We start from the raw sequence: 19,205 nt of genomic DNA, 5'->3' as shown, positions 1-19,205 counted from the left end.
TCCTTGGCAGCAAATTCCACTGTCAAACAGCTCTTACTGTCAGGAAGTTCTTCCTAATGTTTAGGTGGAATCTTCTTTCTTGTAGTTTGGATCCATTGCTCCATGTCCGCTTCTCTGGAGCAGTAGAAAACAACCTTTCTCCCTCCTCTATGTGACATCCTTTTATATATTTGAACATGGCTATCATATCACCCCTTGACCTCCTCTTCTCCAGGCTAAACATGCCCAGCTCCCTTAGCCGTTCCTCATAAGGCATCGTTTCCAGGCCTTTGACCATTTTGGTTGCCCTTCTCTGGACACGTTCCAGTTTGTCAGTGTCCTTCTTGAACTGTGGTGCCCAGAACTGGACACTATACTCAAATCATCCTTTGCTCATATTAATAGGCTGCTTGACAATGTTGCCATTTTTTATCTCTGCTTTGAAGGGGCCAAGGAAGCAAAACCCATGGGGCAAAACAATCAGTGGTAGGATGACTTTCTGAAAGAGGCAAAAGAGAAGGAAAATCAGCAGATGACTATAACAATTCTGGGTCTATCAAGATCTTGAGATCATTTGTTTGCTCATTCAGCTGTGTTTTTAAATTAAGCCATAAGATTAAGCTGATTGCCATTTTAATGAACTGTGTCGGAAACAAAACTGGCTTCTTTATCTACTTTTGTAATCAGGGAAACTGATGGGAGTTGCAGTCCAGTGACATCTGGAGGAGGAACTTCAGCTCAGCCGAGATGCACAAAAAGGCATCTCACTCAATGGCAGGGGCAGACTTTAGGAATATGGCGCCCTGAGCGAGGACAAAATTTGGCGCCCCAAAGATTCATTTGGCACCCTTCCTCCTCCTGCCTTCCATTTAGCGCATGCTCTCAAGTGCATTATGTCATAGTTGTGGTGACTCAATAACCCAGGGTTTAACTTTGAGTAGGTACCCGTAGAAGTGTAGGTTTTATTATTAATACCTGGATGGGGGAACTGCCTACACCACCCTCATTCTGGCACTGTCAATGAGCTATACTGTGGTTGTGTCTTTTTTTCAGCGTCAAAGACAGTTTGGGATAATTGGCTAGAGCAGAGGTTTTCAACCTTTTTGGGTCCACAGCTCCCTTGACCAACTACATTCTTTCTGCAGACTCCTGCAGGGCTCAGGAGCCCAGTTATGTCACCTCTTGCCTGCAGAGCCGGCAGCCCCTCACCCCTCCCTTGTGGAGGGTTCCCTCAGCCTCCTCTTCTCCCCTCTCCTTATGAGTCCTCTGGGAGTCCTTACACACAAAGGTAAAGGACACCTGTCCAGTCCAGCCAAAGGCGACTATCTCACTATATAAATTTCTTTTCCTACATTTTGTTAACAGTTATTTTCCAATTCAACAAAACTAGTGATTCCCGCTCACCCAACATTGATGCTTATCACCCAATTATCCAATTTCATCCTCTTTAGCATGTTTCTTAATAAGTTCTGCTATTTTCTTACACTTCAATCCCCGCTATGGTCTTCTTGTATGGGAAATAACTTCTTAAATAGACTACAGTCTATTTAAGGCCGTCTTTAGCATATGCGCCATTGGGGTGCAAAGATCCGCCCAGCTCCCCCAAATTTAGTTTAGCCCCCAAATTAACTTTTATTATGCCTGTGTCACTATTATCATTTGATAAATAGCGCTCACACCTGCGCAGCTCCAAAAGGAGGGCTTTTTTGTGTTTTTTGTTTAAAACCAGCTTTTCTAAAGAAGACAAAGAACACTTGTAAAGTGTAAAGACTCCAGGCATGCGCTTACGGTCGTAGGGAGGTGTCTGGAAGATGAGACGGGCGGGCATTGTGCGCATGCGTGGGAGAACCGTCTCGGGCAGCCTTTCATTGTGGGAGCAACCTTCTTTCTAGAAGAGCTGGGAGGGCCCTTGTGAGCACACATATACGAGTTCTTCTTGGGAAGGTTCCGGAGCCTGCGCACACTGCCGTCGCTAGATAGGCGCGTTCTCTTTCTGTCTCTCCCTCTTTCCTGTCACTCCCCCCTCCTCCCAGCTTTGGTGAGCGGCAGGCATGCGGCGCAAGTCGTGTCAAAAGTGTCGCTGACCCCGCTGCCACATTGCAGCTCAATACAATGCACTTAGGTGGCTTCATCGGTGGGCGCCTGGTGCCCCCCAGAATTCGGCGTCCGGTGCTCTGCACCCTTGCCCCCCCCCCCCGGTAAAGATGGCCCTGGGTATGGCCATTCCCTTTAAGCCAGGCATGGCCAAACTTGGCCCTCCAGATGTCCCGGGACTACAACGCCCACCATCCCTAGCTAACAGGACCAGTGGTCAGGGATGGTGGGAACTGTAGTCCCAAAACATCTGGAGGGCCAAGTGTGGCCATGCCTGCTTTAAGCAGTCCTCCTTAAAAGATTCTCAATTTGTGTCTCTAATCATTGCCTCGGGTTTGCCCTCTCTGCATATTCCAGGATTTCCATCAGCCATTCTTCCTTTGAGGGTGTCCTCTTATCCTTCCATTTCTAAACGTAGAGAATCCTTGCCGCTGTAGTTACATACATAGGCCTCTTTAACTGTGTGTGTGTGTGTGAGAGAGAGAGAGAGAAACTGGTCCTGAAAGCATCTGCCTCTCCCACTCTGGACGGCACAGCTAAAGAATCCCAGGCCAGCTTGTCTCGGTTCTAAAACTTCCAAAGAAGGCCAGTCCCACCTTCCCAGGTAATCTGTTTCTGAAGAAATTTGTGTTTGTTCATGCTTCAGTCATAAGGCATCTTTAGCAACCTTGCGGTCAGGGGGTTCTAGCAAGAAAAGAAGATCTTGCCATGCTTCAGTCATAAGGCATCTTTAGCAACCTTGCGGTCAGGGGCTTTTTAGCAAGAAGGGAGAGGCGCCAACGGCCACACAGGGAGGGAAACATGGACCCCCAGGACCAGAGTACGGCTGCGCTGAGGCAGAAAACGCCACTTCCCTGGAACCCCAGGGAAGTGAATTCCTCAGCAATATTTTGGGAGATGTACGTGGGTAGCGCTGTGGTGTAAACCAGTGAGCCTTGGGCATTCCGATCAGAACGTCAGAGGTTCAAATCCCCACAATGGGATGAGCTCCTGTTGCTTGGTGCCAGCTCCTGCCCACCTAGCAGTTCGAAAGCACGTCAATGTGCAAGTAGATAAATAGGTATCGCTCCAGCGGGAAGGTAAACGGTGTTTCCATGCGCTGCTCTGGTTTCATCGGAAGTGGCTTAGTCATGCTGGCCACATGACCCGGAAAAACTGTTTGTGGAGAAACGTCAGCTCCCTCGGCCAGTAAAGCCAGAGTCGTTCATGACTGGACTTAACTGCCAGGGGTCCACCTTTACCTTTTTACAAGTAGTATCAATTCCTCTCAGCGAGCTACACTTCCAGAGTAGTTTAACCATCCATCTCCCTTCCCAGGCAAGTCTGGAGAAGGGACTAGGACACCCCCCAGCACCCTTCACATCCTTCCCAAGATGATTTGGGGGACACCATGACTGTGAAAGTGACCTCTGAGTGCTTTCAATGGATGCTGCTCATGTGGCCTTAATCTCTGCTGACCCAAGTGACCTGTGGGCCTCAGGTGCCTTGCCTGCGTTTCCTGGTGAGAATGGGGGTAATTTTTTGGTCACAGTGGAATATACTGGTTTTTATCCATGATAATAAATATTCAATAAAAGATAAGAGACACACACAAATAACTGATTTATTTAGATTATGCGGACAGTCGGAGACCCCCGACCCTGGGTGACACCTGTGTGGAATAATGACTCAAGACAACTTGTTATGGGATTAAAATTTGGCTACAACTTTATTAAAACTTCAGCTGTAGGGAGACCTTGGCTTAGGCATTGGGCCTTTATTCCTCCCAGTCCCCGGCCAGGGATCTGGGGAACATCAGGGTTATCCAGAATATGTGGGGATTGGGCTGGCTCTGGAGAACATCTGTTCAAGCAGAGAGTCCGCCCCCCCCCCCCCATTTTGCCACCGTAGCAGGAGGAGAGCAATGACAACCTAACAGCGTATGGCCAATGCCTCCCCTCAAAACAACCCCTTTAACGGGGAACCCTGGGATCGGCGCCGCTCCCCCCCCCCCCCCATTTAGGGAAGACAGACTAAAGGATTCCGCTCGAGACCTGAAACCGCCAAAGTTGTGACATTTTGCTACAGGGAAAGCAAAATCTGCCAATGCAGGAAAATTCCTTTCCGGCCCTTCAACAGCGACCATAATGTAGCAGCGCCTGCGTACCTATGGACAAGAGGTTAACCTGCAAAAGAAGGCTTAACTGAGGGTGGGTAGGGTGGGAGAAGCTCTGGAGCCGACTGAGAACTCCCAGGCAAGTTCTGCCCACTGTTGGGTGGGCTGGTCGATCCCTCCCCTTACCTGGCCAACTCTCTCCTGGCAACGTAGGAGATGTCCACAAGTACTAGTGTTATGAGAGATAAAAACTTTACTTTCTCCACTTTGCTCCACCCCCTTGTTCATTTTGCTGGCCTTTTTGTACAGTATCCTTCTTGAGGTGAGGCTGTAAAGACAAATATCTAGAGCTGTCAGGGGTTCAGGAGCAGAGGCACAGGGAAGAGAGGAGATGGAGAGCGAAGGGGAAGAATCCGAGGGGAGCGTAGGAGAAGAGGACAGTGAACCGAGGGATTCCATGAGCCTCTCCAGCGAATCGGAAGATTCACAGAAGGGGGCGCCAGTGGCCAGGGGTAGGGGGTTCCCAAGGGGAACGTCCCAGGAGCAAGGGGGCAGCAGGGACTCCCAGAGCAGTAGTTGGAAATCAGGACCAGCTTCCCCACCAGAGCAGAGTGGGGGGGAAGAGTCCCAAGGATCAGGGACAGTGCATTCCCCACCAGGGAGAGAAGATAAGGCAGGGCTGACCACACCTCCATCGGAGAGTCAGACAACGGAGGGGAGGGCAGATCCGGCCAGTATCCCGGAAGAGGGAAGCAGTGACAGAAGTAGTGTAACGGTCAGGAGGAAGGTCACTGGGTTGGCGCGAGAGGCAAGTTCAAATGTACAGGAGCGCGGGACAGCAGAGAATGAGGATTGGGAACCGGGTCCTAAAGCCCGCCGGAGGGAGGGGGAGGAGCTAAGCGACTCAGCGTCGGAAGAGTCCAGAAAGGGCAATGCCCCAGCGGGCAGGAGGACCCAGAGGAGGAGAGAGCAGCGTAAAAGGTGGAGCCGGGCTAGGATCTTAAACTGGTGTCATAGGGGAGGAGACTCAGACGGTACTTCGCCGGTCTAGGCTTTAAGACGTAGAGCTGCGCGCTGCGGCTTTGAAATGGAAACTAAACCTCAATACAGACTTTTGTACATAACGACAGTCTGGCGTTGGTCCTCTGTGAGCTGGGACCTAGAGGCAGCTCTGACAAGAGCCATATCTCTTGCAGAACTCAACACTATCTATCCTGGTCTAATAACATTTAACATGATTTTCCTGTTCCCAGTTCTGGTTCTGAACTGCACTTATCAATGAATATCTCCGGAAGACGTAGAACTCTCCAGGCTGTTCTTGTAAACATTTATGTCATCAGAAGCAAATGTTTCCTTCCTGGCAAGCATTTCCTTCCCCCGTTAGGACCTCCATCCCTCTCATTTTGCCCCACCTCCTTCCCATTTCTATAAAAGCGGGTATGGAATTCTCCACAGACTTACCTTAGGGACACCAGAGCGCTTTCCTCCAACCCCAATAAGAGTTGGCCAGCAGCTCATTGAAAAACCAAGATGGTAAGTGGAATGCTTTGGGGACGGTTGGTACACATTTTTTTCTTTAATCTAGATTAGGTTTAAATGGTGGAAAGGGGGATTTGAGGTGTGGAGAGGGTGTGTGCAAAGGCATTCAGAATTATAAGGATTGTGTACCTCAATTGCTGAGACTTTCTCAGACTCCAGGGTTATCTGAAGACTTATCCACCTTTACTTTTCCTCTGCTCTTTCCAGGCACAGTCTGTGCTTTAGAGCTCCATGTCCAAACACCACCCACCAAAAAAAAACACACACCCGATCTTTAAAGTGGAATCACAGCAAACAGACCTGTGCCTGGAAAGAGTTAGGCAAAAGGTAAATGTGGATAAGCTGTAATACTCTTGCTTGTTTCTTACACTTTTCTCATAGCATTTTCCCCCTGCATTTGTGTTGCCCCCTCCCCTGCAGAGCATTTCCTAGCAGAAGAAGGGCAAGTGTCACCACCACAACACCAATGGAACACAACACGCACACCCTCCACTACCATACAACACAGGGTACATTCAGGCGTGCTGAATATTGTGCTAGTATTCCTGATTATAATGTTCCTGCTTCTTTTTTCTAATGTACCTTTCACACTGCAGTGCCTGTTGTGATATGGAACAGTGGCTCTTTGACAGTGCACTATAGTTCATTCACACCAATGGCCGTGGTGTAACACAAGAACAGACCTCATTGGTCAATGTCATCATGCTGTACACACCTTCATGCTTCTCTTCCCCCCTGAAAACAGCAGGAAAAAATTGTGCGCTGATATTCCACCCCAAATCTCATCACTTTTCTCCCGTGATTTTCCAGGTTAATAGGGCTGGAAATGGATTTTTTCTGTTATCAAATAACACAGAAATGATTGCTAGACATGTGTTTTTAAAAAAGTAAAGGACCCCCAACAGTGCAGTCCAGTCGCAGATGACTCTGAGGTTGCGGCGCTCAACTCACTTTACAGCCAAGGGAGCCGGTGTTTGTCCACAGACAGTTTTTCTGGGCCATGTGGCCAGCATGACTAAGCTGCTTCTGGTGCAACGAAACACCGAAACCTGAACAGTGCACGGAAACGCCGTTTACCTTCCCGCTGGAGCAATACCTATTTATCTACTTCCACTGGCGTGCTTTCGAACTGCTAGGTTGGCAGAAGCTGGGACAGAGCAACTGGAGCTCACCCCATCGCAGGGATTTGAACCGCCGACCTTCTGATCGGCAAGTCCAAGAGGCTCAGTGGTTTAGACCCATAGACATGTGTTATATTCCATTATTTTTGTGGAAGCGGCTTTTACATCAAATATATTGTGGAAATTAACATTTAGGGGAATGCTGAGGGAAATGAAATAAACTGGAGCTACAAAGAGACTCAAGTGTCTTTCATGGTGCTTTAAATGTATGGTTTTTCTTATGTTTTCATTTTTTAAGATGATGGAAATGGTCACAAAGCCTTTAAAGAAACAGAATTGAAGGCAGAGACTTCCCTGGGTGATCCCCTCCACCTTTTGTTCTTCTTTTTCAGAAAGTCCTACTGAGCATCATCATCATCTGTTTCTCACTGGCCTTGTGCAATGGAATGTGCTCAATAGGTAATGTTGCCAAAGCCTATTATTTTATGCTACAAACGTGTTTTTGGTTGTGGCAGACTGAGGTTATGGGTATAGCCATACTATAGACTTAGACCATGATTGTACCAGCTATATGGCTTCCATTGCAGAATCCTGGGAACCGTAGATCCCAAGTACCTTCCCGTCAGAACAATATTTTGTTGAAGTTGTCTAGGAAGGGGGACCCTGTTAAACCAGAATAAAAACCATAGCGTTGATTGAGTCTATCCTATCATAAGGTGGATGGAAAATTAAAAATATGTGCTGTGCTGTGCTCCCTTGAACGACTTTTGTTCAGGAAGGCACTCCAGCAACATCCTTCAGTTTCTGCACATGGCCAGAGCCACAGACAGAACATATGGGAATAATAATAATAATAATAATAATAATAATAAATTTTTATTTATGCCCCACCCTCCCCAGCCAAGACCGGGCTCAGGGCGGCTAACAACCAATAATAAAAACAAGTTGGTTAAAATACAATTTAAAAGATTAAGATACAACATGGTACCGGTTTTCGGTCAACACAGGTCGTGCTATAGAGACTTCCGGTGCACCGCGATCCCAGCGCAAGCAGGGTTCTCACCGGGAGGGAGAACTCAAGCTATTTTGAAGGATAGGGGGCAACTCCAGGGCGCGGAGACCCCCCCAAACCCTTCTGAACAAAATAATAGTGGGGGGGGGAGAGAAAGAACAGATCCCAAAGAAATCAGGAGTGAGTTTGTCAACTACTATAGAAGTCTGTACAAGGATAAAGAGAGAGTAGGTTTAAGGAGAATAGAAAGATTTCTGAAGGATAAAAAGGTGCAGAAAATCCCGACAGAGGATAAGCAAAGATTGAATACACCAATTGGAAATGAGGAGATAGAAGAAATAATCAAAGATTTAAAGAGAGGCAAAGCACCAGGTCCTGACGGATTTACCGCTGGTTATTATAAAGAGATGAAATCTATCTTAGTGGGACCACTGAAGGAGACTATGAATAACATCTTAAAGAAAGGAGAAATCCCTGGGACATGGAAAGAAGCATATATTGCGTTTATCCCCAAACAAGATGCAGATCCAACTCAAGTTAAAAATTATAGACCAATTTCACTGCTAAATACAGACTACAAAATATTTGCAGGAATCCTAGCAAGAAGGTTGAAAAAGTTGTTATCAGAAATTATTCATAAGGATCAGACGGGATTCCTGCCAGGGCGGCAGATGAGAGACAACACAAGAAGCATAATTAACATGTTAGAATATTTATCTGTTAGGATTGATAAACAAGTCATTATGATGTTTGTGGATGCCGAGAAGGCATTCGATAATGTGATTTGGGACTTTATGCTGAAAAATCTAGAACATATGGATGTGGGCAATGATTTCTTTAATGGGGTAAAAGCAATATATACAGAGCAGAAGGCCAAATTGATTATAAATAGCATGGTGACAGAAGAGATAAGGATACAGAAGGGTACAAGACAGGGCTGCCCACTCTCCCCGCTACTATTTATAATAGTTTTAGAAGTACTCTTGAATTCAATAAGACAAAATGGGAAAATAAATGGAGTAACACTAGGACAGAACGTGTACAAGACTAAAGCTTTTGCTGATGATGTAGTAATAATGACAGAAGAACCAACAACTGCAATAGAAGAAATATTAAAGGAAATAGAAGAATTTGGAGAAATAGCAGGCTTTAAGTTAAACAAGACAAAAACGAAAATGATAGGTAAAAATGTGGATCCAAAAACAATAGAAATCATCCAACAGCATTCACAGATAGAGATAGTCAAAAAAGTCAAATACCTTGGTATTTGGTTAACATCTAAAAGTATAGACTTATTCAAAAACAATTACGAGCCGATGTGGAAGGACATAAGGAAAGATCTGGAAAAATGGGGAGGGCTGAAACTGTCATTCTGGGGAAGGATTAATACAATTAAGATGAATGTCTTATAAAGACTCATGTTCTTATTCCAACCATCCCTATAATTAAGGGGAGCCGAATCTTTAAAGACTGGCAAAGAATACTCTCAAGATACATATGGCAGGGCAAAAAACCTAGAATTCAGTTTAAATTATTGACAGATATAAAGGAAAGGGGGGGGCTTTGCCCTGCCAGATTTGAAGCTGTACTACGAGGCTTCATGCCTTTGCTGGATAAAGGACTGGGTAAAGTTGGTGAACACGGAGCTACTCGATTTAGAGGGCTTCGACAATAGATTCGGCTGGCATGCCTATTTATGGAAGAACAAAAGGAAAGTACATAAGGGATTTGAAAATCATATTTTTAGAGGCCCATTAATTGAAGTATGGGAAAAATACAAAAATCTGTTAGAGCCGAAAACACCACATTGGCTATCACCTCTTGAAGTAATGAGCATAAAGGCTATTAATATGAGAAGCAACTGGGCAACATATAGCCAGTTGCTAACCAAGGTTGATGGGAAATGGAAGCTAAAGCCGTATGAACAAGTAAAGGAGTATGTCTATGACTGGCTACACCATATCCAGGTAAATCAGATGTACAGTAAAGATATTAAAGAAAGAGGCTATGCAGAAAAAGATTCCAAATTCCAAACGGAGATAATAAATAATGAAGTGAAAATTATATCTAAGATGTATAGGATGCTGCTAGACTGGAACTTAGGTGATGAGGAAGTCAAATCAGTGATGATCTGCTGGGCAAGGGATGTAGGTCATAGCATACAATTTGAAGACTGGGAAGAGCTTTGGAAGGAGGGGCTAAACTTTACAGCGTGTATAACGATAAAGGAAAATGTCATGAAGATGTTTTATAGGTGGTATCTAACACCGATAAAATTATCAAAAATGTATAAGACGGATAAGAAGTGTTGGAAGTGTAAAGATGAGGAGGGCTCCTTCTACCACATGTGGTGGGAGTGTGGAAGAGTGAAACAGTTCTGGGAGAAAATATACATTGAATTAAAGAAGATTTTAAAATATACGTTCAGAAAGAAATCAGAAATTTTCCTGCTAGGGATATTAGGGCAAGAGATTAAAAAAGAAGACCGTAGAATAGTATACTATGCAGTGGCAGCAGCAAGGGTAGTACTAGCCCAAAAGTGGAAACAGCAGGAAATACCAACGGTGGAGGAGTGGAGATCTAAGCTGTTGGACTACGCAGACCTGGATAAATTAACAGGAAAAATTAGGTATGTAAGAGACCAAGTGTTCATCAAGGATTGGGGAAAGTACGTGGATTATCTGGAATGTATTAGTGAGGGACAAACAACGCTAAAGGGATTCAGAGACGCACTGTGAAAGACTATGAGTTATTGTTTAAAGCAAATAGGAGACAGAGATAGGCACAATGACAATATAAGCAGAGAAACGTGTGAATTTGATTATTGCTTCGAATGATTTATGGACAAGCTGAAGGAAGTCTTGAAAGGGATGGATATGTAATAATGTCAATGGGAAAATTATAAGTTTATGTATTTTTTATTTACCTTTTTTCTGTAATTCTTCTTTTTCTTTATTTTCTGTATTCTGACTTTTCTATACATGTGTTAGTTTTTACTTTCTTTTATGGAATCAATTAATAAAAAGAATGATGGCACGGCAAAAAAAAAAAAAAAGAAGATACAACATTAAAACAATTAGGGAGCAATCTCATTGTAATGGTTCTAAGGGGTTGCTCGTGCGTAAGCAGGTGCCTATCTCCCTGGCTGGGTGCAAACACCTGGCTGGGCTGCCAAAGTGAACCTCCTCTGTCCCGACAGCCACTCACCCGTGGCTAACTCAGTCACTGGCAGAATCCGTCAGTGGGCGTTTCTTAAACTTCTTCCAGCAAAGAAGCTCTTTCACGCCTAGTCTCCGCCTACCCTCTCTGCGCGAAAGCCTTCTGCGCAGGGAGGGCATGGGCAATGGAGGACCCCTACTCTCCCCGCTGGTCCCAGGCAAGGAGTCATGGGACCGCCTTGCCACTTCCCCCACCTGCCCCCCTTCTCCACTGGTGCTACGCTGATTCTCTTCCCCAGAAGATGGGCTGCTTCTCACGATCCCGGGACGCTCTCTGGAATCCCTCTGGCTTTTGCGCTCCCCCTCCAGTACTGATGGCAGTTCCCTGACACTCATCATAGGAGGAGAAAGGAAAAAGAAAAGGGGGGAGACAAACAAACTGATTCTAAGCCAGGTGGAACAATTCTGTCTTACAGGCCCTGCGGAAAGAAATCAGATCCCGCAGGGCCCTGTCTCATGAGGCAGAGCGTTCCACCAGGCCGGAGCCAGTGTTGAGAAGGCCCTGGCTCTGGTTGAGGCTAATCTAACTTCCTTAGGGCCCGGGACCCCTAGAGTGTTGCTATAAATGGACCTTAAGGACCTCCATGGGGCATACCAGGAGAGGCGGTCCCGTAGGTACGAGGGTCCTAGGCCGTGAAGGGCTTTAAAGGTCAAAAGCAGCACCTTAAATCTGACCCTGTACTCCACCGGGAGCCAGTGCAGCTTGAAAAGCACTGGGTGAATATGCTCCCATGGCAGAGACCCCGTGAGGAGCCTCGCTGCAGCATTCTGCACCCGCTGGAGTTTCAGGGACAGCTTCAAGGGCAGCCCCGCGTAGAGCAAATTACAGTAGTCAAGCCTGGAGGTGACCGTCGCATGGATCACTGTGGCCAGGTCAGGGCGGGAAAGGTAAGGGACCAACTGCTTGATGTGGTGAAGCTCTTTTATATCAAGTCAGACCACTGGTCCACCCAACTCAGTACTGTGGCGCTTAATACAACGACTCTCCAGCCTTTCAGTCAAGATGCTGAGGATTCGGCTGCATGCAAAGCAGGTGCTCTGCCACTGAGCTATGACTCCATCACTTGTTTATTTAAATATAACTATATGTTGCTAGGTACTTAAAATAGTCTTTAAGTAGTTTACAACATACCAAATTTTCAGTGCCAGATTACCAAATAGGCAGGGTAGGCACTGGCCTATGAGCCCCATGCCTTTTAGGGGTCCCGCAACAACAGATCAAAATAGTTTTGATTTGAAAGAAATTTACAATCAAGCTTTCGCACTATGGCACGTGCACGAGGGGAGCTGCAAGCCACCCTCTTCACTGACTGTCACGAGATTTTCTATGCACGCACCCAGTCTGTAGGGCACACCCATTGGGGGAGCGAGCGAGTTTGTGTATGGACTTTGCTATGGTTTACTCAGTCACCATATTCGGGCCAGGGAGGAATTTTCTCTTGCAAGCAAATTGACCGGCTTGCAGGTTTTTGCTTGCCTCATAGCAACTGTCACAAATTGGGCAGATAAAGCATTGGACTAGATCCTTAGTCACTGGGCTCCCCCATTAGACGGGTCCGGGAGGAGTTACTCTGTCCGGGCGTCCACTGGGGGACCAATAGGCCAATACCCCTCTCCCAAAGGCAGTCTGGGCAGGGTCATAGCACCCAATCCATGTGGGGGGTGACTCCCCAGCACAGGGCTGACCTCACTGGGTTCCTCTCAAGTAGCATGATGTGGGTTGTCTGATACTGGATGCATGCCCAGTGCCTTAGCCAAACCTACTGTTGCATGTAATCAATAAAGTTGTGGCCTAATTCTACCTAATACCAGTTTCCTGTGTCCATTATTTTGTCTCTCTCTGAACCAGCTGCAGATATCATGCAAACCAAATCTGACAGGTGCACCCATCCCTATCAGTGATTATATCGTGGATTCATAACTGCATGTTGTGGCAGTGTCCAAGATAAACCCCTGATTTCAGGGACTGGACTTTGCTGATATTTGGTGATTTTGGCACAACTGCAGATAAAACTAAAAGGGTATTTTCTTCTTCTTCATAGACCCAAATGTGACTCCAGCTGGATGTACTGATGCATATGATGGGAAGAGACATCCATTTGGGTCTACATGGAATACAGCTGAGTGCATGGAGTGTGGCTGCCATCCAAATGAGATGCGGTGCTGTGCCAGGTATAGAGTTATTTACCACTTTGAAAGTGTTGTCCCCAAAACAATAGCAGTGGCAGCTGACTCTTTACCTGCTCTGCAGGTAAGGAATGAAAGCAGACAGAGTCTAGAGGCAGCTGGTGGCTGTCACTTGTGTTGTAATGACACTGAGATCCAGTGATGAGGGCCTTCTGGCGGTTCCCTCATTGCGAGAAATGAGATGACAGGGAACCAGACAGAGGGCCTTCTCGGTAGTGGAACACCCTCCCTTCAGATGTGAAGGAAATAAGCAGCTATCCTATCTTTAAAAGACATCTGAAGGCAGCCCTGTTTAGGGAAGTTTTTAATATTTAATGCTTTATTGTTTTTAACACTTGATTGGGAGCGAGCAAGAGTGGCTGGGGAGACTCATTATTATTATTATTATTATTATTATTATTATTATTATTATGCCACACAGTTCCCCAAATGGCTGCTACAAATTAAGATAAGTTCACTTTACACATGTGTAAAGGACAAATGTAAGGAATAATCAGATGCATCAGTAGAAAATGGAGGACCCCTGGCTTGCCAGTAGTGCGTAGGAAAAGGATCTAGGGGTCTTAGTAGACCCCAATTTTAACATGACTCAACAGTGTGATGCAACAGCAAAAAAGCTAATGCTATTCTAGGCTGCATCAACAGAAGTAGGGTGTACTGATCAAGGGAAGTAATAATACCACTGTATTCTTCCTTGGTTAGACCACACCTGGAATACTGTGTCCAGTTCTGGACAACACAATTTAAGAAGGATATTGACAAGCTGGAAGGTGTGCAGAGGAGGGCGACCAAGATGATCAAGGGTCTGGAAACCAAGCCCTATGAGGAAGGCTGGTTAAGGGAGTTGTGTGTATGGTTAAACTGGGAAAGTGGAGACTAAGAGGAGATATGGTAGCCATCTTCAAATATCTAAAGGACTGTCACATGGAAGATGGAGTCAAGTTACAAGAAATGAGATTCTGACTAAACATCAGGAAGAATTTTCTGCCAGTAAGAGCTGTTTGACTGGAAAAATCTCCCTCAGGAGGTTGTGGACTCGCTTTCCTTGGTGGTTTTTAATCAGAGGCTGGGTGGCCATCTGCAGTGGATGCTTGAGCTGAGATTCCTGCCTTGCAGGGGGTTAGACTAGATGACCCTTGGAGTCCCTTTCAACTTTACAATTCTATGATTCTCTGTGTGATTTTTTTCAGATATGGTGGCATTGTACGCGTTGAGGGATGCACAGGAGTTCTTGATCTCCAAACATGCAAATACAGATACTATAAGCAAGACGACCCCTCCAAGCCATGTGACAAACCTTAACAAACCCGTTTTGTGCTCCTGTCACACATGAGGACTGGAATACTACTGAGGAGTTACACACCCCTCTGTCTCTGACCTTTAAAAAAAATAAAAAATAAAATCCATAGCTAATGAAAGGACATCTTTATTTCCACTGAGTGAAATGGAGAGAGGCCTCTGCTGACTGGGGGTTCTGTTGGCATAACGCTTTCTTTTGCAGTAACCAACCCTCACCCCACTTTAACCAGTGTCAGGCATGGGGACTTCAGCCTGGGGGGCAGGGTGGTCAAATGTCTTCGTCCTCACTGTCTAGCCCTTGGACTCTCCACAAACCTGTGTAACCCCGTCAAGAGCAGGCAACCTCTCAACCATCCAATCTAGGTAGCCACCCATTAACAGTGCCTCAGATCTGAGTTGACAAATAGTTTTCATCACCGTTAGTTGAGGTTTCTTTTGTGCCAAGCTGGGTAATGGTAGCATTTGACCAGCTTCAGAATTTTTAAACCAATAAAGTTGTGGCCTATTCAAAGCCATAAAACCCATATGCTGTTGTCTTGTCTGGTTATTCACCCATTAGGGAACTGCAGGGTCACAGGATCTTGGCATGCAAGGGACTGATGTCAATGTCCCCCAATTTCAGATCACCCTCTTCCCCAGCTGAGAAAACAAGGTCCAGAGTGTGACCTGCCACATGTGTGGCCTGCCAGAGTGTGACCTGCCCAACGGCCAATGACATGTCGGGACAACCCCATGGCCGTCATGGCAGCCATGAAGTCCCGAGCCTCCCTACAGCCAGTCACCTCAGCATGGATGCAAAAGTTCACCAAAACGAGCAGTCTGGGAGACCTCAGCACCGCCTTCAAGACCAGTTCAGGCAAGGAGGTAGTAAACCAGCAGAATCCCTAATCTGTCTCGACTCTTAACTTGTTTTTAACTGTTTTAAATATTTTATTTTTAAGGGGTTACAATTTGGACCTTGTGGTGAGGGGCAGGTAAGAAATTGAAATAAGAACAGCAACAACCACTTAGAGGTTTCCTCACAATCAGGTGGCCTATAAATTTTCTCAAGTAAAATAAAAACAAATAAAACACGGTGACTGGCTCTGTGGGCAAAGGCTGAGGAGAGTTGGTCGGGAGTTGTGGTCCAAAAATTTGGAGGACACGTGATTGGGAAATGTTGACATAAACTTGGCTTTGTGACTTCCCATGAACTCCTGCCGGGAACCAATGTCCTTGTTAGATAAGGACAGTCTGAGCATATGAGTACTGCAGGAATTGCATAATAAACCAGCAAATTATTAGTCAAGATTCCGGTAACATGTCTCATTATCGTCAGAGAATGTTGTAAAGGGACTTTATTTTGGGAGCTGCCTCTCTTGCTTGACACATGACATTCAAAAGGTACCACAACGGTGCCTTCACCTGCACCCCAGGCTGCCACCAGGAAACAGCGGCAAGGGCACAATGTCAAGGACTGGCAGCGGCACAGTGGCAGAGGTAGGGGTGGATCTGCTGTCCGCGGCAAATGGCTGCCCCAGGTACTAACTAGCTTTGTTATAAAAGTGGTTAAAGTTCCTAGATTATTGGCGGAGGAACTCAAGAGTGGCTGGTGAAAGCCATGTAGCTGAGCTTGTTGAGCTTCTCAGGTAGACTGGAGGGGAACAACAGGCTTGGTTACCTATTTCCCCCCAAGGGAAGGGACATGACATAGCTACGTCTGGCAGGACAGCTTATCCTATAGTATGAACCACTTCTACCTTAATTAGACTTAAGCATGTTGGTTATATGAGGTTGGTTATCCCACATATTGGTCCAAGCTGAAATCCTCAAAGCCAGGAATAAGCTCCAGATCCACCAAGTGAGATTTATTGGGAAGAAGCACAGAGTTTAATAAGACCAGGGCTGCTTTCAGTACCAGAGGCTTATCTTGCAGTATTTGATTCTTCCCACCAGGAATCTCCCTGCTATCTTGCTGGCTCAATTTTGCAAGGACGTTTACTGCCCACTATTTAGCATACTAAAGTCTGTCTTCCGCATCACACATACATACTCACAGGAATGCAAGAATCTGCTACACTGAATTGGATTCCCAAGCTATTAGCTACTTTATGAGAGAAATTTCACAAAAAAAAAAACCCTTTTGCTAAATCACAGCACGTCTCCTTAAAAGACTCCTGCAAGTTTTGGAAGGTACCAGTAACTGATTTTCTTTTATTGTTAGGTGTGGTGGCATTTGTGCAAAGCTGTGCTGGATAAAGAGGCATGTGAATATAAGTTCTATAAGACCCCTCCAAGCCATGTTTCTAAGCTTTGAAAATCCCACGCCAACTCCTTTCGTATGTAACAATGGGGGGGGGCAGCCAATCTCATATTCCCACAACTCTGTGTTTTTCACTTTTTTCCTGAGCAATGAGGGAAATTATAAAATGATGCTTCTGTTTTGACTGCATAATGAGCTCCCCCTCCTTTCTCTCATTTAGGTAGGACTTCCGTGTTTGTTTCCATGGAAGCCCCCTTGCCTTTCATGCCATCCTTGTCCACTCTGGCATTCCCCTGACTTGTCAGAACCTTCTAATTCCTGGATCCAGCAAAGATTCAATTTTTGGAATAGCCAGACCAGCTTCTGGGTAAAGGCCTAAGTATGTGTCATTAGGGCAACAAAGGAAATAAATCTGTGTCAGAAGACAAATGGGTGGGTCCCACTCTCTCACCTGACGGTTGGGGAGAAGGACAAGGGACAGTTGAAAGCAGGGCTTTTTTGCTTCTTCTTTTCTTGCCTTTTTTTTTTGCTGGTACCACCAAAGTCTGGGACACTGAGCTCCAACCTTCAATGTAGAAGCTACTTGGAATGTTGTTGTTTTCCTGCCAGAGGATTGCCTGGTTTGGGACCAGTGAGGAGAGCCCAAAGGGAGAGGAGGAGGACAGGAATGTTCACAAACATTCCAAGTGCCAGAACTGCCTGCGCAGCTTGCCACTCTACTTAACTGAGGTAAACCCAACTGGCAGCCTACCTTTCCCTCTCCCCACAAACACATTCAAGTATTTTCATCCCTTCACCTGCCCTAAGACAGATTGGAGGGGGGAAATTTGCAGCAGCCCTACCTACACAACACACACTTCAAAATGTGGCAGCTGAGGACATCAGGTGAGGAGATGGGCTGGTAGCAAGGTCAGAATCAAATGTAAGTGGGAAAAGAACATCTGCAAAGGCAGAGGCAATGAAAAGAAGTCTTCATCAAAACTCAATTTAGAACAACCAGTAAATTGAAACCCAATTTTATCATCTCCTCAAACCGATTACAGAAAACACATTTGCTGTGTTGGGTTTTTGTTTCTTCATTTGTTTTAAGTTGGTCTAGGTTTTTTATTTCCCACAAAACTCAAGGAAAAAAGAAATTAAAAGCAAAACGTCTGTTTGTCGAAACAGAAGCCAAGCGTGAATGATACTGACACCAAGAAGCAAGTTGGCAAATCATTGTGTGGGCAAAACAAGCAGCAGCTGCTCATTTAAAAGCATTTATCCCTGCAAAAATAAATTAGCCCTGTGCCAAGCAGCTCAAGATGGGCCCTTTTGCCATTTGCAAAGAGCAAGAGATTGCAAATGCATCCGAGGGTGGCATTTGGACATGCCACAAATTCCTTATTCCATGAACTAAGAACACGAGGAACGTCTGCTGGAACAGGCCAGTGGCCCAACTGGGCCAGGGTCCCCTTCTCACGATGGCCAAGCAGGTGCCTCTGGAAAGGCCACAAGCAGGATCTGAGCGCATGAGCCTTGCTCCCTCCTGTGGTTTCTGGCAACTGGAATTCAGAGGCATCACTGCCTGTGATGGGAGAGGAAGGATACAGCCTTCCTAGCTGGCAGCCATGAAGCTTTATCCTCGTTCAAGTTGCATAATAGTCCTAAACATGAAGAGAGCTGGTTTCACAGTGTTATGAGAATTATAAGGTCTAAGATGTAAAATAAATGTTCACCAACCCAGCTCTGCACTCTCTGGGGCGGAAGGATGGGGTGCATGCGTCCTCCTAGTCTCTTGCCTCCCTGGGTGGGAGATAGGTCTATAAAAGGCTCTGGGTTTCGTTGGGCTGGAAGGTAACCTGTCCACTTTTTACCTCTGGTCCCACTCATTCTGGGCATGACTTTAGATAGCTGAAACACCAGCATAAGATGCTAAAGCAAAGCGCCACTGAGACAGGCAGTCCTCTTCTCCTTCCTGCCTAGGCATAGCCAGTATTGGGGGAGTTGGACCAGAGGGCTTTTCCCGAAGAAGCCGTAATGCCATCTCTCACCACGAAACTGAATTGCTGACGAGCATACAAAGCTGACTTTTACTAAGACAGATTTGTTTGTTGATCCCTAGCCCAGCAGTGTTGGTACTGACTAGCAAGAGCTCTTTGAGGGCTGGGGCAGAGAAAGGTCTTTTGCAGCCTTTTTAGCTGAGAGGACTTGGGAGCTTGTACCTAGGAGCTTTTGCCTGTTCTTCGCCAATGAGCTGCTCCATGAAATCTTAAAAAGGTAAAGAACCCCTGACAATTAGGTTCAGTCGCAGATGACTCTGAGGTTGCGGCGCTCATCTCGCTTTACAGGCTGAGGGAGCCAGCGTTTGTCCACAGACAGTTTTTCCGGATCATGTGGCCAGCATGACTTCTGGTGCAACAGAACACCGAGACCAGAACAG

At 46.0% G+C, this 19,205-nt stretch overlaps 1 long non-coding RNA gene across 1 annotated transcript; it reads left to right on the top strand.

Annotated features, from left to right (window-relative positions):
* The first annotated feature begins 2,604 nt into the window (after positions 1-2,604).
* On the top strand, positions 2,605-14,653 carry LOC307223318. The gene is made up of 4 exons (XR_013842073.1): positions 2,605-2,677; positions 7,221-7,287; positions 13,101-13,230; positions 14,436-14,653. It is a non-coding gene; the product is annotated as an uncharacterized lncRNA (long non-coding RNA).
* The last annotated feature ends 4,552 nt before the right edge of the window (positions 14,654-19,205 follow it).

This window comes from Podarcis cretensis, assembly GCF_951804945.1.
Source record: "Podarcis cretensis genome assembly, chromosome: 8".
NCBI lineage: Eukaryota > Metazoa > Chordata > Lepidosauria > Squamata > Lacertidae > Podarcis > Podarcis cretensis.
Note: the sequence above shows the minus strand (reverse complement) of the source record. Positions and strands in the feature narration are given on the sequence as shown.